The following is a 15,679-nucleotide window of genomic DNA, read 5'->3' on the forward strand; positions in this document are numbered from 1 at the left end:
AGCGGTGATACAAAGCGTAGCCTGCCTAGGAAAGAGTTGGCATTTGTGAGATGCTGCTACTGGTGCCGCCGCTGCTGTTCTTGCGGCGGGAGTCCATACATCTACCCAGTGGGCTGTCACAGTCATATAGTCCTGACCCTGCCCTGCTCCACTTGTCCACATGTCCGTGGTTAAGTGGACATTGGGTACAACTGCATTTTTTAGGACACTGGTGAGTCTTTTTCTGACGTCCGTGTACATTCTCGGTATCGCCTGCCTAGAGAAGTGGAACCTAGATGGTATTTGGTAACGGGGGCACACTGCCTCAATAAATTGTCTAGTTCCCTGTGAACTAACGGCGGATACCGGACGCACGTCTAACACCAACATAGTTGTCAAGGACTCAGTTATCCGCTTTGCAGTAGGATGACTGCTGTGATATTTCATCTTCCTCGCAAAGGACTGTTGAACAGTCAATTGCTTACTGGAAGTAGTACAAGTGGGCTTACGACTTCCCCTCTGGGATGACCATCGACTCCCAGCGGCAACAACAGCAGCGCCAGCAGCAGTAGGCGTTACACGCAAGGATGCATCGGAGGAATCCCAGGCAGGAGAGGACTCGTCAGACTTGCCAGTGACATGGCCTGCAGGACTATTGGCATTCCTGGGGAAGGAGGAAATTGACACTGAGGGAGTTGGTGGGGTGGTTTGCGTGAGCTTGGTTACAAGAGGAAGGGATTTACTGGTCAGTGGACTGCTTCCGCTGTCACCCAAAGTTTTTGAACTTGTCACTGACTTATTATGAATGCGCTGCAGGTGACGTATAAGGGAGGATGTTCCGAGGTGGTTAACGTCCTTACCCCTACTTATTACAGCTTGACAAAGGGAACACACGGCTTGACACCTGTTGTCCGCATTTCTGGTGAAATACCTCCACACCGAAGAGCTGATTTTTTTGGTATTTTCACCTGGCATGTCAACGGCCATATTCCTCCCACGGACAACAGGTGTCTCCCCGGGTGCCTGACTTAAACAAACCACCTCACCATCAGAATCCTCCTGGTCAATTTCCTCCCCAGCGCCAGCAACACCCATATCCTCCTCATCCTGGTGTACTTCAACACTGACATCTTCAATCTGACTATCAGGAACTGGACTGCGGGTGCTCCTTCCAGCACTTGCAGGGGGCATGCAAATAGTGGAAGGCGCATGCTCTTCACGTCCAGTGTTGGGAAGGTCAGGCATCGCAAACGACACAATTGGACTCTCCTTGTGGATTTGGGATTTCAAAGAACGCACAGTTCTTTGCGGTGCTTTTGCCAGCTTGAGTCTTTTCAGTTTTCTAGCGAGAGGCTGAGTGCTTCCATCCTCATGTGAAGCTGAACCACTAGCCATGAACATAGGCCAGGGCCTCAGCCGTTCCTTGCCACTCCGTGTGGTAAATGGCATATTGGCAAGTTTACGCTTCTCCTCCGACAATTTTATTTTAGGTTTTGGAGTCCTTTTTTTTCTGATATTTGGTGTTTTGGATTTGACATGCTCTGTACTATGACATTGGGCATCGGCCTTGGCAGACGACGTTGCTGGCATTTCATCGTCTCGGCCATGACTAGTGGCAGCAGCTTCAGCACGAGGTGGAAGTGGATCTTGATCTTTCCCTAATTTTGGAACCTCAACTTTTTTGTTCTCCATATTTTATAGGCAGAACTAAAAGGCACCTCAGGTAAACAATGGAGATGGATGGATTGGATACTAGTATACAATTATGGACGGACTGCCACGGTTAGGTGGTATAAAAAAACCACGGTTAGGTGGTATATATTATAATAATAATACAATTATGGATGGACGGACTGCCTGCCGACTGCCGACACAGAGGTAGCCACAGCCGTGAACTACCGCACTGTACACTGGTTGATAAAGAGATAGTAGTATACTCGTAACAACTAGTATGACACTATGACGACGGTATAAAGAAAGAAAAAAAAATACCACAGTTAGGTGGTATATATTATAATAATAATACAATTATGGATGGACGGACTGCCTGCCGACTGCCGACACAGAGGTAGCCACAGCCGTGAACTACCGCACTGTACACTGGTTGACAAAGAGATAGTAGTATACTCGTAACAACTAGTATGACACTATGACGACGGTATAAAGAAAGAAAAAAAAATACCACAGTTAGGTGGTATATATTATAATAATAATACAATTATGGATGGACGGACTGCCTGCCGACTGCCGACACAGAGGTAGCCACAGCCGTGAACTACCGCACTGTACACTGGTTGATAAAGAGATAGTAGTATACTCGTAACAACTAGTATGACACTATGACGACGGTATAAAGAAAGAAAAAAAAATACCACAGTTAGGTGGTATATATTATAATAATAATACAATTATGGATGGACGGACTGCCTGCCGACTGCCGACACAGAGATAGCCACAGCCGTGAACTACCGCACTGTACACTGGTTGATAAAGAGATAGTAGTATACTCGTAACAACTAGTATGACACTATGACGACGGTATAAAGAAAGAAAAAAAAATACCACAGTTAGGTGGTATATATTATAATAATAATACAATTATGGATGGACGGACTGCCTGCCGACTGCCGACACAGAGGTAGCCACAGCCGTGAACTACCGCACTGTACACTGGTTGACAAAGAGATAGTAGTATACTCGTAACAACTAGTATGACACTATGACGACGGTATAAAGAATGAAAAAAAAACCACGGTTAGGTGGTATATATTATAATAATAATACAATTATGGATGGACGGACTGCCTGCCGACTGCCGACACAGAGGTAGCCACAGCCGTGAACTACCGCACTGTACACTGGTTGATAAAGAGATAGTAGTATACTCGTAACAACTAGTATGACACTATGACGACGGTATAAAGAAAGAAAAAAAAATACCACAGTTAGGTGGTATATATTATAATAATAATACAATTATGGATGGACGGACTGCCTGCCGACTGCCGACACAGAGGTAGCCACAGCCGTGAACTACCGCACTGTACACTGGTTGATAAAGAGATAGTAGTATACTCGTAACAACTAGTATGACACTATGACGGTATAAAGAATGAAAAAAAAACCACGGTAAGGTGGTATATATTATAATAATAATACAATTATGGATGGACGGACTGCCTGCCGACTGCCGACACAGAGGTAGCCACAGCCGTGAACTACCGCACTGTACACTGGTTGATAAAGAGATAGTAGTATACTCGTAACAACTAGTATGACACTATGACGACGGTATAAAGAAAGAAAAAAAAATACCACGGTTAGGTGGTATATATTGTAATACAATTATGGATGGACGGACTGCCTGCCGAGTTCCGACTGCCGACACAGAGGTAGCCACAGCCGTGAACTACCGCACTGTACTGTGTCTGCTGCTAATATAGACTGGTTGATAAAGAGATAGTATACAATACATACAACAATATACTACTATACTGGTGGTCAGGCACTGGTCACCACTAGTCACACTGGCAGTGGCACTCCTGCAGCAAAAGTGTGCACTGTTTAATTTTAAATTAATATAATATTATGTACTCCTGGGGGCTCCTGCTATAACAACCTGCAGTGCTCCCCAGTCTCCCCCACAATTATTATAAGCTTTGCCTTTTATACATTGATGTGCAGCACACTGGGCTGAGCTGAGTGCACACAGACTGAGTCACACTGTGTGACTGGCTGCTGCTGTGTATCGTTTTTTTTCAGGCAGAGAACGGATATAGCAGAGAACGGATATATTATATTAAAATAAATAAAAGTTAACTAACAACAACTGCACTGGTCACTGTGGTAAACTCTGTCTGACTCTGCACAATCTCTCTCTCTCTTCTAATCTAATTTCTAATGGAGAGGACGCCAGCCACGTCCTCTCCCTATCAATCTCAATGCACGTGTGAAAATGGCGGCGACGCGCGGCTCCTTATATAGAATCCGAGTCTCGCGAGAATCCGACAGCGTCATGATGACGTTCGGGCGCGCTCGGGTTAACCGAGCAAGGCGGGAGGATCCGAGTCTGCTCGGACCCGTAAAAAAAACATGAAGTTCGTGCGGGTTCGGTTTCAGAGAAACCGAACCCGCTCATCTCTACTTAAAACTAGCTGCAGTGTAAAGTATTTTAAAAATGTAGTCTTCGTTAAAATGACTAACAGTAGGGGGACATTTTTCTGTGGGGATTGTGCAGTTACAAGGAAAGGAAGGGGGACGGGGGGGATGGGGGGGTTCAACAACCTTAAAATGCTTTTCTGTGTTTCTGAAATCTCTCTAATGCTGCTTTTAATAGTCCTGTTATCAATGCTTAATGTTTGCACATCCATCCTGCTGATGTAAACGTTGACAAGGCCCAAAATGTGAAGCGGACATGGCCACACCCCTCCACACGGTGTGGCCAGGCCTACTCCAAAAATTTCTCATGCAACCCCCGCTAGTCCTTCTATTGTAAACAAAAGTAGACACACTACAGCCTTCTGAATTAGAAAGGGCACATCATCAGTACATTTTCCTTCTTTCAAAACATTTTATATATTTTTAAGTGTAACATGAATGTAACACTATGATAGTTTCACATATTGAATGCGTGGCTCAATGTCCAGAGTATTTTCTGGGGTGGATTAAGAGATGAGGTGACCAATGTGCAGACTCCATAAGAGCCCCCTGATCTCTCCGTGATGCAGATGAAGTAGACTGGCACTGGAAGCATGATGTCCACATCATGATCTCGGTGATTTATGTACTGTACTGTACATCTCTGGGAAAGTGGCAGTTATGACTTGGGAATCTGTAGAGGGATAAGTATACAAAATGGGTGCAGGGTGTGCGGTGTGGGCCCAGGGGCTTGTGCAGGGCCAGTGCAAGGTCTCTCTGCACCCTAGGCAAAGTTTCAGCCTAGCACCCCCTAATCTACATTCCTCCATGTACTGTCTGTGGTCCCGCAGAAACCCCCATGGGTTACTTACCTTACGTTGTTTCCCCTCATCGTTGGCATGGTTCTTCTTACATGCAGCAGCAGCAGCATTATAGTGACACTGCTGAGTGCTGACATGTAGTCATGTGCAGCTTGCTGCTGTATAGCTGGGATCCAGGGGCCTGGAGGAGATGCATCAGGGCTATGAGGAGCGACCATGGGGGTGACCCTCGGAAGCCATATTTACATCTGCCTCCTATGTGCATTCACATGACTTGATGATACATGTGTCGGCACGGAGGAGGCACTGAGGCACTATGCAGCACAACCTGATAGCGGCAGCTGTACCTGCCACCAGGGCAGTGTAAAAGGAGGATGTCTCGTACAGAGACATCCTTCAATAGATTGCTTGATGTATTCAATGGCGCCCTCCAAGGGCTGGTACCCCTAGGCAGCCGCCTAAAGCTGCCTAATGGAAGAGCCAACCCTGGGCTTGTGTATGCTGTATACCCATTATAGATATACTGTCACAGCCTACAGGAAATGTTGTGAGGACAAGTGTCAAGCATGTAAGATGGCTAGGCAGTGTTATTTAGCATGACTTGACTCTGATATTCTATGATACTGTATAAGGCTGTTTTAAGCCCTTTGAAACAAGAGAGAGATAGAAAGTAAAAGAAACAGAGAGAGAAGGAAGACAGAGAAGCAAGGGACAGATAGAGTCAGAGAGAAAAAGGTAGAACTATTCTCTTTACAGATGTATTTCATTGTACTGTACCACATACTGTACAGTTTTATTATGTTTCCATTCACAGATCCCACAGCAATTGTACTTCATGATTAACCAAACTAGTTGGTGTTATTCTATAGTCACAGTGAAATGATAATGGGGTTGAGTTTTCATTAAATATATCTGCACAAATCACTGTAATTTAAGACTTTATATATTATTTCATTTAGCTAAGCTCTTGTAGAAATTTTGAGAAAGCATGCCTGTGTTTTACGACGAAACCACTAATTATTAAAAGAAAAAAACTAATTAATTGAGCAATTGATTTTGACTACTAAAGGAATGCAATGGGAATAATATTTAGGACTCAATAATTTACCACCTTTAATTACTATGTCTGCTTGAAACAAACTGCTACAGTACAATATGTTTTTCTTATTTTTCTTTTAAAAGACCCATTTTAGATGTATTTAGTTTACAGAAAGGTGTACACCGCTGCACTTTTTTGTTCCTTATTTCTAATTACAAAAGTTATTTTATATGTGATTTGGTTTAGACATCTTTTTAAAATGTTTTATTTTTTTATATTTTTTTTAAATAATCTTCATCACATGTGTTCCTAGTTTTAAGGGCCTACTAATCATTCAATATTTGTGGCATACTGTATCTCCCGAAAAAACCCAAAATTTTTTTCATGGAATACTCACAAATATTAAGTATCAAGGAGGGACTGCAGAAAAAATCTTCATACTGTATGTGCCAAGGTACCTCAACTGTCAACAGCACCCGCCGCCTCCAAAGGTTTCTATGTAGGCTGTGAAACTGTCAGATTAACCACTTTGGCCCTGGCAATTATTACAGGAAAATATTATTATTCATTTTCTGTATTATTATTATTATTATTATTATATTAAAATTATCGGCCCTAAGACCCAGTTATTGTTACATATGCCCTTAGACTTGGTATGAATAGCGCAAAAAGATAATTATAATGGGGGTAGTTCAGATGTGGAAAGAGATGCTTTGTGTGCTGCAAAGTACCAATTAGTGGTAATTTGCACATGTGCAGGGCCCTTTCTGAAATTCATTTGTATATACCAGTATATTTTTGGAGTGTGGGAGGAAGCCTGAGTCCCTGGAGGAACCCATGCAGGATTGGAAAAATATACAAACTCCACACAGTTAGGGTTGTAATAATAAAGAAAAGTAGATAAAAATAACTAATAAAGTAATAAATAAATGTAATAATAAAGAAAAGTAGATAAAAATAACTAATAAAGTAATAAATAAATGTAATTAATTTGAATCATTAGTACCAGGCAAACATAAGCAATTTGTTGTATATTAGACATTTGGTATCGCTGACTTCCTTGGTCTTACAAACTTCTTCCTCTGTGTCTTGGCTTGTATAGGTACAAACATACAGGGGACTAATACCATCTCTGGCCTGCTATTTACTTCTACATGCTCTCTAGTGATAGTACAATGTACAAAGTTCTAACAAGAGATACTGTAATGCCACCAATAATTAATATGAATATGCAACATCATTTAGTCAAACCACATCAAGTAAATTAGTTATTTTAGTTTACCGAATATCATTAATGTTAACATTTCTAACTTGTTGCCTATTCAGGATATTATTATATTTAGTATTTCAGGGATGCAAAAGTTCTATTATTCTTTCCATGAGTAATATTAGATCATCATTCATCATTAAGATTCTCAAGTCCCAGTTGCTGAGGAATAGAGGACAGATACAGCCTTTGTGCACCCTGGCCTCCAGAGGATCAGTCATGAAGCAGGAGGGTCACACAAACACCATCTGCTTGTATCTGTGGCAATGGAACAGGGGATAAGAATCAGAGGAATTCCAATGAGTAAAAGAGAAGGTTGAGATGCAAATAGTCTGACAGACATTCTGTAGATATAACCTTATCACTGACACATCAATGAAATCTGACATTTTTATTAGTGGTAGAGATAGCAGTGACACTATTATAGTATGACAATGTAACAGAGAAAAGAAACATTATCAATCATAAACATAATGCCAACAATAAATACGGTAAAGATAACTAAGCAGAATTCACAGATAAATATGGGATAATGTACCCCTACTGTGAAATATACAGATACAATATTACAACTTACAGGGACTAAACAATTTAGACAAAATTTGATCCAGGCAAAGAAGTTCAGCCTTAAATTACTAATTGCATAGTAAGTTTTCGGTATTGTCTATGTAAATGGCAAATCAAACTTTGAACTTCAACATAGTAGTGGTAACAATTTCTTTGTTGTGTGATTTTGCTAGCACATTTCATTTCTTGGTCTTTTTATAGGGCGGAATATATGTTGAGGAATGTTCATCTAGGGTCTATAGCTATTTCCAAATATCATTTGCAGAAGCCAAAAAAACACATTTGGCTTTTGGCTTCCTTGCAGACAAAACTGGCTGCAGTTATAAGGCCAGTTAGCTTTTGATAATGACAGTTTTGATATATTTTAAAGGGTTTGGGGTTTTGGAATCTGCACTGGACCGGATTGTAAGTAAATGTCAATTAATTTTTATATCATAAGGGTATAAATAGTAACTAACATAGGGCTACCGACTTTGCCTATTTGGCTTTTGAGGTATAGCTGGGTTGGCGGGGCTCCCGGACATTAGTTCAGAGCAAACTATTGTGGAGTGTTTTTTGCACAGAAAAAAAAGAAGAAGACTTTTGTTGTCTCTCTGGGGCACACTTTATGTAAATCAATTGCTGATAGGGTTATAATATGGAGTACACTTTGAGTGTGAATATAAAACTTAACTTTTATTAATCAAGACAGACGAAAAAGAATATACATATATATATATATATATATATATAGGTTTTGTTGTGTATATCCACAAGAATAGATTAACATAGTATTAAATAACAATGTAACAAAATGTAACTCACTATTTCTAGGGTGGGTGGCAGGAGGTTTATCTGCACACCCACGACATCATAAGTTTGTATTAATATTAGACGTTCATCAAAGCAAAATTTTTAAATCCCTTGTTTGCTCAATCAACTTATGAATTATTATACATAAGAGCATTCATAGGAGAGAAGCAAGGGATCCGGCTTTTCCAACTACGGACTCTTTCGAAACAAGTAAGCGTGAGCACATGTACTGTGATTTGGAATTAAGAGTTGCTGATAATTCCTGGGTGCATGAACAGAAGGTGTGAATGGTGAGTTCCTTGAAACTACAGTACCCGGTTTTCCCAGAGGGTCACCCCTACTGGTACTGACCAGGCCCAATGCTGCTTGGCTTCCAAGATCAGACAAGATCGGGCATGTCCAGCATGGTATGACTGTAGATAATTAGTTGGACGATCATGAATGTATGGAAATACCCAATGGAAAGAGAGGAACTGGAATGAATCTGTAAGTCAGTACTTACAGGAGAGGCAGACAAGGTTTTGAGGGAATGGTGAATCAATTTCCCTCAGCCTGTCCTGGCAGTGTGTAGCAAAGTACAAATATTACATAAACCAAGGTGCACAACTGTAAAGAAGTGTGGCCCTCAATGTAAGAGGGCGGTGGACGAGTGTTATCTCTGAAACATGAAAAGGCATAGGTAATAGCCGGAGGCAATTAGATACTGAAACAAGTCGTTATCAGGTAACCAATTAAGAACCCTGACTGTACAAATTAAAATAAGAACCCTGACTGTACAAATGGAATACCTTCAATGTTCCTAGGTGGCTATTGTGTGTTATCTCTAAAGCATGAAAAAGGCATAGATAATAGCCGGAAATATTTTACACGAAAGACATTTGCCAAAAGGAATTAGTAATACTAATAATAATAGAAACAGAAGAAATTCATCTGGCTGATACAGTGGTACTTAATAAATCACAACGATATCTAGTGCTGTCTCTTTGTAACACAAGAAGCATGGAAGCAACAAGGCATGGATGAAATCACATGGATTATCAAAGAACAAATGCTTTACTAGGGACACGCAACAAATTTGAAGAAGAAGAATTTTTTTTTTCCCAGATGGAGGGACAGGCGTGTATCAAAACCACCGACAAAGGTTTGTCTGGTGAAATATTACTTTGGTGGATGATACAAATAACTATTACCAGAAAAAATAAAAAATAAAATAATAATAATAATAATTAATTTCTGTACAGATCACAGTAATACCATATGCCATTGCTTATCGCTTTAAAACATCGAAGAAATGTAATTTCATAAGAAAAGTGTCACACTGCTTATTGGGTATACCCTGTTGCTGTCAAGATTGATAAGTGTCTGTCTCTAACAGGGAGATATAGCTTATATACTGCTCCTTGTGACAATCTGTGAGAACAGGCAAATGTAAAAAAAAAACCACATGTATTGTTGTTAACTAAACAAGCTCTCCATATGCAGGGATTCCTATCAGCTGATTGGCTCCTGGCAAAACTGAATAATATGTTCAGATTAGAAATTTGTTAGCACCTGGTGAATGATTAAATGCACAGAATTCTAAATGTATATATGCACACAATAATAAATAGAAAGAAAAGCAGCAGGTGCTATAGTTGCAGGAGCTATTGCTGATATAGGGAATCACTGTCTGTGCAGCATGCACAGAGAGAGTGAGAAATTCTCCCCGCTGCCGTGATGTGGTATTATTGGAAGCTGGGGGTGAAGAACCTACAGGGAGAGCTGGTGGGAGCAACAGGGAGCGGGTTTAGATACCTCTAGCATGTAGCGTGTGTGATGGACGAAGAGTCCGCCCCTCCGGGGCTCTGTTACAGAGATCCCGGAAGTCGGGCACCGGACCGGAAGTGACGCGTGTTTCGCTGGGAGGAGCTTGTTCACCTGATTGTCTCTTAACTAGTTAGTGAGCCAATCCCCTTGTAAAGAGACGTGATTGACAGGTACTGGGACCAATAAGTGAATAATGCTGGGATCCATAGCACCTTAATGCGGGACCCGCTGTAATGCATATTAGTTTAATTAAAGTACAATTGAAGTACAAGTGTTGCATGTCTTAGAGGTGTCCTTAGTAGTAATTAGATAATAAAGTTTGCTAAATAGGACTGATGTTGAGTACACCTTTAGGGAGAAGAGTAAAGGCTGAGTATAAATGGAAAGGAGCTACTTTCCTTTGCTAATTAAATCTATAATAGAAATAAAATTTGATTGAAAAGAAAAGAAAAAAAAAAAGCAGGAACTGGAGAAAAGTGAAATACAGTGAAAAGATTAATCTTATGGGATAATTATATGGAATTGTGCTGTTTAGAAGTTGGGAAGGTGAATGTTGAGAATTAATTGGTGAATAAATAAACAGTTTTGATATATGCCTGCCAAAAAGCCAGTCTTTTGTAGGCTATTTAAAAAATTCATAGATCAGATTCAAATTCAGTGTAATTTTTTAATGATTTTAAAGAAGTGTACGTTTTTGTAAGTTTCACTTATTTAAATGGAATTTGGTTAGGATCCCGGCAGTTGAAAAACTGATGTCAAAATACCTACAATATTTGAAATGCCTACACCGGCATCCTGAATATGGTCACGAGACCGGTGCTGGAATTCCGACCGCTGGGAAGCCGAACGAGTGACTGTTGGCCTCTCTGACAGCAAGCCGTGGAAAGGATGGGGGGAGTTAGGTTTAGGCTGCGGGGAGAGGCGGTATGTTAAGGCACCACAGGTAAGGGTTAGGATTAGGCTGAGGGTGGCGGGGGGTGGGGGGTTAGGTGTAGGCTGATAGAAGGGAGAGTTAGGATAAGGGAGCCATTGGGAGAAGGTTAGTATACTTACCTTCCCCTGTCAGTATTTTAAACATCAAGATGCCGCAGTCATTATTCTGACTGCTGGCATCCTGAATGTCAGCATTTCAAACCCAACCCATTTAAACATACTGTACTTCTTTCCAGGGGCGTAGCCAGAACTATATGGGCCCTATAGCAACATTTTGAAGGGGCCCTGTCCCAATGCTTCTAGATAGACACTTTTCTGCAGCAGTTATTAATTTTATGCTCTATAATAGTGCCCTAGTTCAATTTTTGAACCATACTAGAGCCTTATTTAATGTTATGCCCCATAGTAGTTTCTTTTATGAATTGCAGCAGTGCTTAAGTTCACCCAATGTCACATTTCAGAGCTGCCAGTACACATTATGCCGCACAGTACCCCCAATTCACATTATGATACAGTATATACTGCTCCCCGTTCTTATTGTGCCTCATTACAGTGCCCTGGTTCATATTAAATAACATTAAAATGCCCTCCAGTTCATTTTATACCACACTACAATGAGCAAGTCCAGGGGCATACCTAGATATATTGCAGGCCAAAAGGAAAAAGTTTGCAAGGACCTCTACGTACCACCCAATGTCAAAAAATGTATATAACACATGTAACTTTGACAAGGAAGGCGGGCCCCTCTCAGCTCTGGGCCCCATAGCAGCTGCACTGCCTGCACCTATGGTAGCTACGCTCTTGCTTTTATCGCCTCATATGGAGTTAGGATCAGGTTTAAGAGTGTAAATGTAAAAATGGATAATGTTGTGATGAGTGGATGAAGAATAGTATTTTGTATTTAGGAAAAACACTGACTATTTTGCATCTTGTACATATCTGGGCAGCTTTATTTTAATAAAGCAAATACTTATCTACCAACTATCCGAATTTCAGCAGGGCAGTCCCTATTTAAGGACTCTAGATGAGTGTGATTTATGATTAAGTACTGGGCCCAATCTTTTGCTGAGTTTAAAATAAGAGGGTCAGCAAAATGTGGATTTACTACGTTAAGTTACAGGACTTATAAATTCCATTTTTTCATTTATACAATTTAAAAACTGTTTACATCTGGATAAGTATAAAAGTCACCCTGCTCTGCATGTAAAGAAAAAGTTGTTGGGCTCATATAACATAAACAGTATTGTTTAACAAATAACCATGCTACCTTCCCATCAGCATTGCATGAAAACTTTCTGTAAGAAGAACTTGCAGTAACAAGATGTACAGTATTGAGTAGGTTAACATACATTAGCTTGGCCATACACTGATCGATAATCATGCAAACCAGCCAAAGTAACGGCTAGCCAACTTCATTTTGTGTATGGAGATCACCGTCATGCATTGAATAGTTAATAGAGGCACTCCAACTACCCGTGAGTCATCTCCTCCCCTGTACAGTACGTTTTGGCCCGTATTACAAAGTAGTGTATACTCATTACCAATTCTACTTCTTGAAGATACAATATTTTACCTTAATCAGGCACATAATAGACTGCAATATTACAGGATTAGTAATCCACTAGCGGCTAACCTTGTTTAACTTCAGTGGTGTAAAACTCAATTGTCAAGCCCCAATGCAAATCTTTTTGGAATTGTTTGGTAGATGTTTGTCTTTTTGCTCTGGAAGATCCCGCTCTGCTCTCCTAGTTATGCACAGTGGCTGGTACATGTACAGTAAAGCCCCATTTGGACTTACAGATTTGAAAAATGAATGGGGATTTTGCTGCTCTGACCCCATTGCATACTTAGAGGAAGATTCCATCACGGGCAGACCAGCTTTTCCAGACCCCCTGCACCTCTGCTTTCCATAGCAGCTGCATGTGCTCCCCTAGTGGTAGTTCTGCCAATGCATTCTTCCTTGGTATATCAGCTCTCAGGAACAATGGTAGCTTAATTAAATCATACTTACTTTTTGGCTGTCCACCCCAGGAGAAGGCAGTAGGAAGATTATGTGGCGGGGCATGACACACTCTAGAGGGTAGTATGTGGGGTGTGAACACATCATCATGACCCTGCCCTCACACATACAGTGTCTTGATTATTGGCAGTGTCAAATAGAGGCAGCGCCACAATGCTATGACTCAGCGTGAATCGTGTCATCAAGCTGTCCGGGCGCACCAGAGCCCCCTATGAGATTTGCTCACACTTTCCAGGGTCCAGGAGAATGAAATGATATTCAGAAGTCTATTGGGCATTCCAGGAGAATAGGCAAGTATGAATAATATACATGCAAAAAAAATAGCCTTCTTTTTATCCAGTTGACTTCTCCAATATATAGAAAAATTTGTTGGTATATGAAGTGCACTACTGCACTTCCTCCATGATATTCCATTTGCCCATCACCTGCCAAGATAGTAATCATTCTGTGCATGTGTGTTGCCATCTTGCCATCTGTGTTTGAGCAGTACAGTGGTACACAGATGGGGGACCCTGTGTAATCTTGTGATTGTGCCAACATGTATGACTGGCTGGTCTGCTGTATGCTCTGCTCCATCTCCACAGCTTGTATACATAACTGGGAGTACAGCAGCAGTACCCAAACTGAGCACTACAATAAATACAAACTCCTGGTTAAGTCTATACAGCTGGCCTGTCTACCAAACTAATTTCCACTGGTGTCTATTATTTATGGAACAAAATAGTAAACACTTTTCAACAAAATACAAGTGATTACATCTGACCAATGTGTATGGGTGTGGTTCATTAGGTCGACATGAGTTAGGTCAACATACATTGGGTCGACCACATTTGGTCGACATGCATTAGGTCAAAATGATCACTAGGTTGACATGGTCATTAGGTCGACATGTGCTAGGTCGACATGGAAAAAGGTCGACATGAGTTTTTTTAACTTTTTTTTGTGTCGTTTTCTTCTAAAAGTGATGGGGAGCCTCTATGCACCGTGACCCCTCGCAAGGCTTGCTCCGCTCACCATGCTTCGGGCATGGTGCCTCGCTCCACTACAGCTGCACTCGGCACAGGTTACCATTGCCAATTGTAGTCCTCATGGATCGTTAAGTATGAAAAAGGTCAGAAAAATAAAAAAAATTAAAAACTCATGTCAACTTTTTTCCATGTCGACCTAGTACATGTCGACCTAATGACCCTGTTGACCTAGTGATCATGTCTGCCTAATGCATGTCGACCAAACGTGGTTGACCCAATGTATGTCGACCTAACTCATGTCGACCTAATGACTGCCTTCCAATGTGTATACAGAAAATTGTGTTTTCTCAATTCTAAGTCCATTAATTTGTTTCTAAGTGGGGAGCACACTTGTGTGTAGATGAAGAAAAACATACAAAAACAAGCACCATATAGGTCTTGTATTCAAGCACATAAACATAAACATACATTACATTTTAAGTAAATAAACCAGTGATTTTAAGTAAATAAAAATCCCTATTGTTTACATGTTTCGTATCAGAAATGTACAAACTACTGCAGCTAGCCTACACCAAGGCAAGTATTTATACGGCTGGTCCTATAGTCCTATAGTGTACATGTATAGTAGCTTACAAAGATCGAAGCCTCACCTGCTTGGCATTTCTTTAAGTGGGAAACAATCAAAGTGGATTTATTTATAATCCCCAAACCTCTGATTCTGGGAAACTGTCCTACTGTCCATGCAACCAAGACATCCGTCCCGACTTGCTGGGAATGTTTTGAGATACTGTATGCCTCATTCACCACCACTCTGCACAAGTAACCTGTTATAGAAGTATTGTATTGATAATCTCTAGTGTTCCCAGAATTGTATAAGTCCTACTTGCTTACTTTGGAAAGTCTGACACACAAATTTCAGGGAGTTTACTTGGACCCCTGGAAACACAAGCTGTACCTGTACTTCCCTAGTGAAAAGGGAAAGGCTTGTTGACACAATTCATGTGGGGGAATTCAATTGTTTGAAAAGTCAGTTGGGCATCTGTTTTTTCCTATCTAATAGACAAGAAAAAACAGACACTCAAACCAACTTTTCAAACAATTGAATTCCCCACATAGTGTACAGTATCAGACCATGGGGGTCATTCCGAGTTGATCGCTTGCTAGCTATTTTTTGCAGAGCTGCAAACAGATAGTCGCCGTCTATAGGGCAGTGTATCTTTGCTTTGCAAGTGTGCGGACGCATGTGCAGCCGAGCGTTACAAAAAAGTTTTGTGCAGTTTCTGAGTAGGTCACAACTTACTCAGCCGCTGCGATCAATTCAGCCTGTTCTTGTACGGAATTTACGTCAGA

General features: G+C 40.9%; 1 protein-coding gene and 1 pseudogene across 1 annotated transcript in view; both read right to left on the bottom strand.

Moving 5' to 3' along the window:
* IL1RAPL1 (interleukin 1 receptor accessory protein like 1) overlaps positions 1-15,679 on the bottom strand; it is a 1,997,981-nt gene that overhangs the window by 1,925,071 nt on the left and 57,231 nt on the right. The gene's annotated exons all lie outside the window — the stretch shown is intronic.
* On the bottom strand, positions 8,905-9,023 carry LOC135052717 (5S ribosomal RNA; annotated as a pseudogene).

The sequence above is a fragment of the Pseudophryne corroboree genome, chromosome 2 (genome assembly GCF_028390025.1).
Source record: "Pseudophryne corroboree isolate aPseCor3 chromosome 2, aPseCor3.hap2, whole genome shotgun sequence".
NCBI lineage: Eukaryota > Metazoa > Chordata > Amphibia > Anura > Myobatrachidae > Pseudophryne > Pseudophryne corroboree.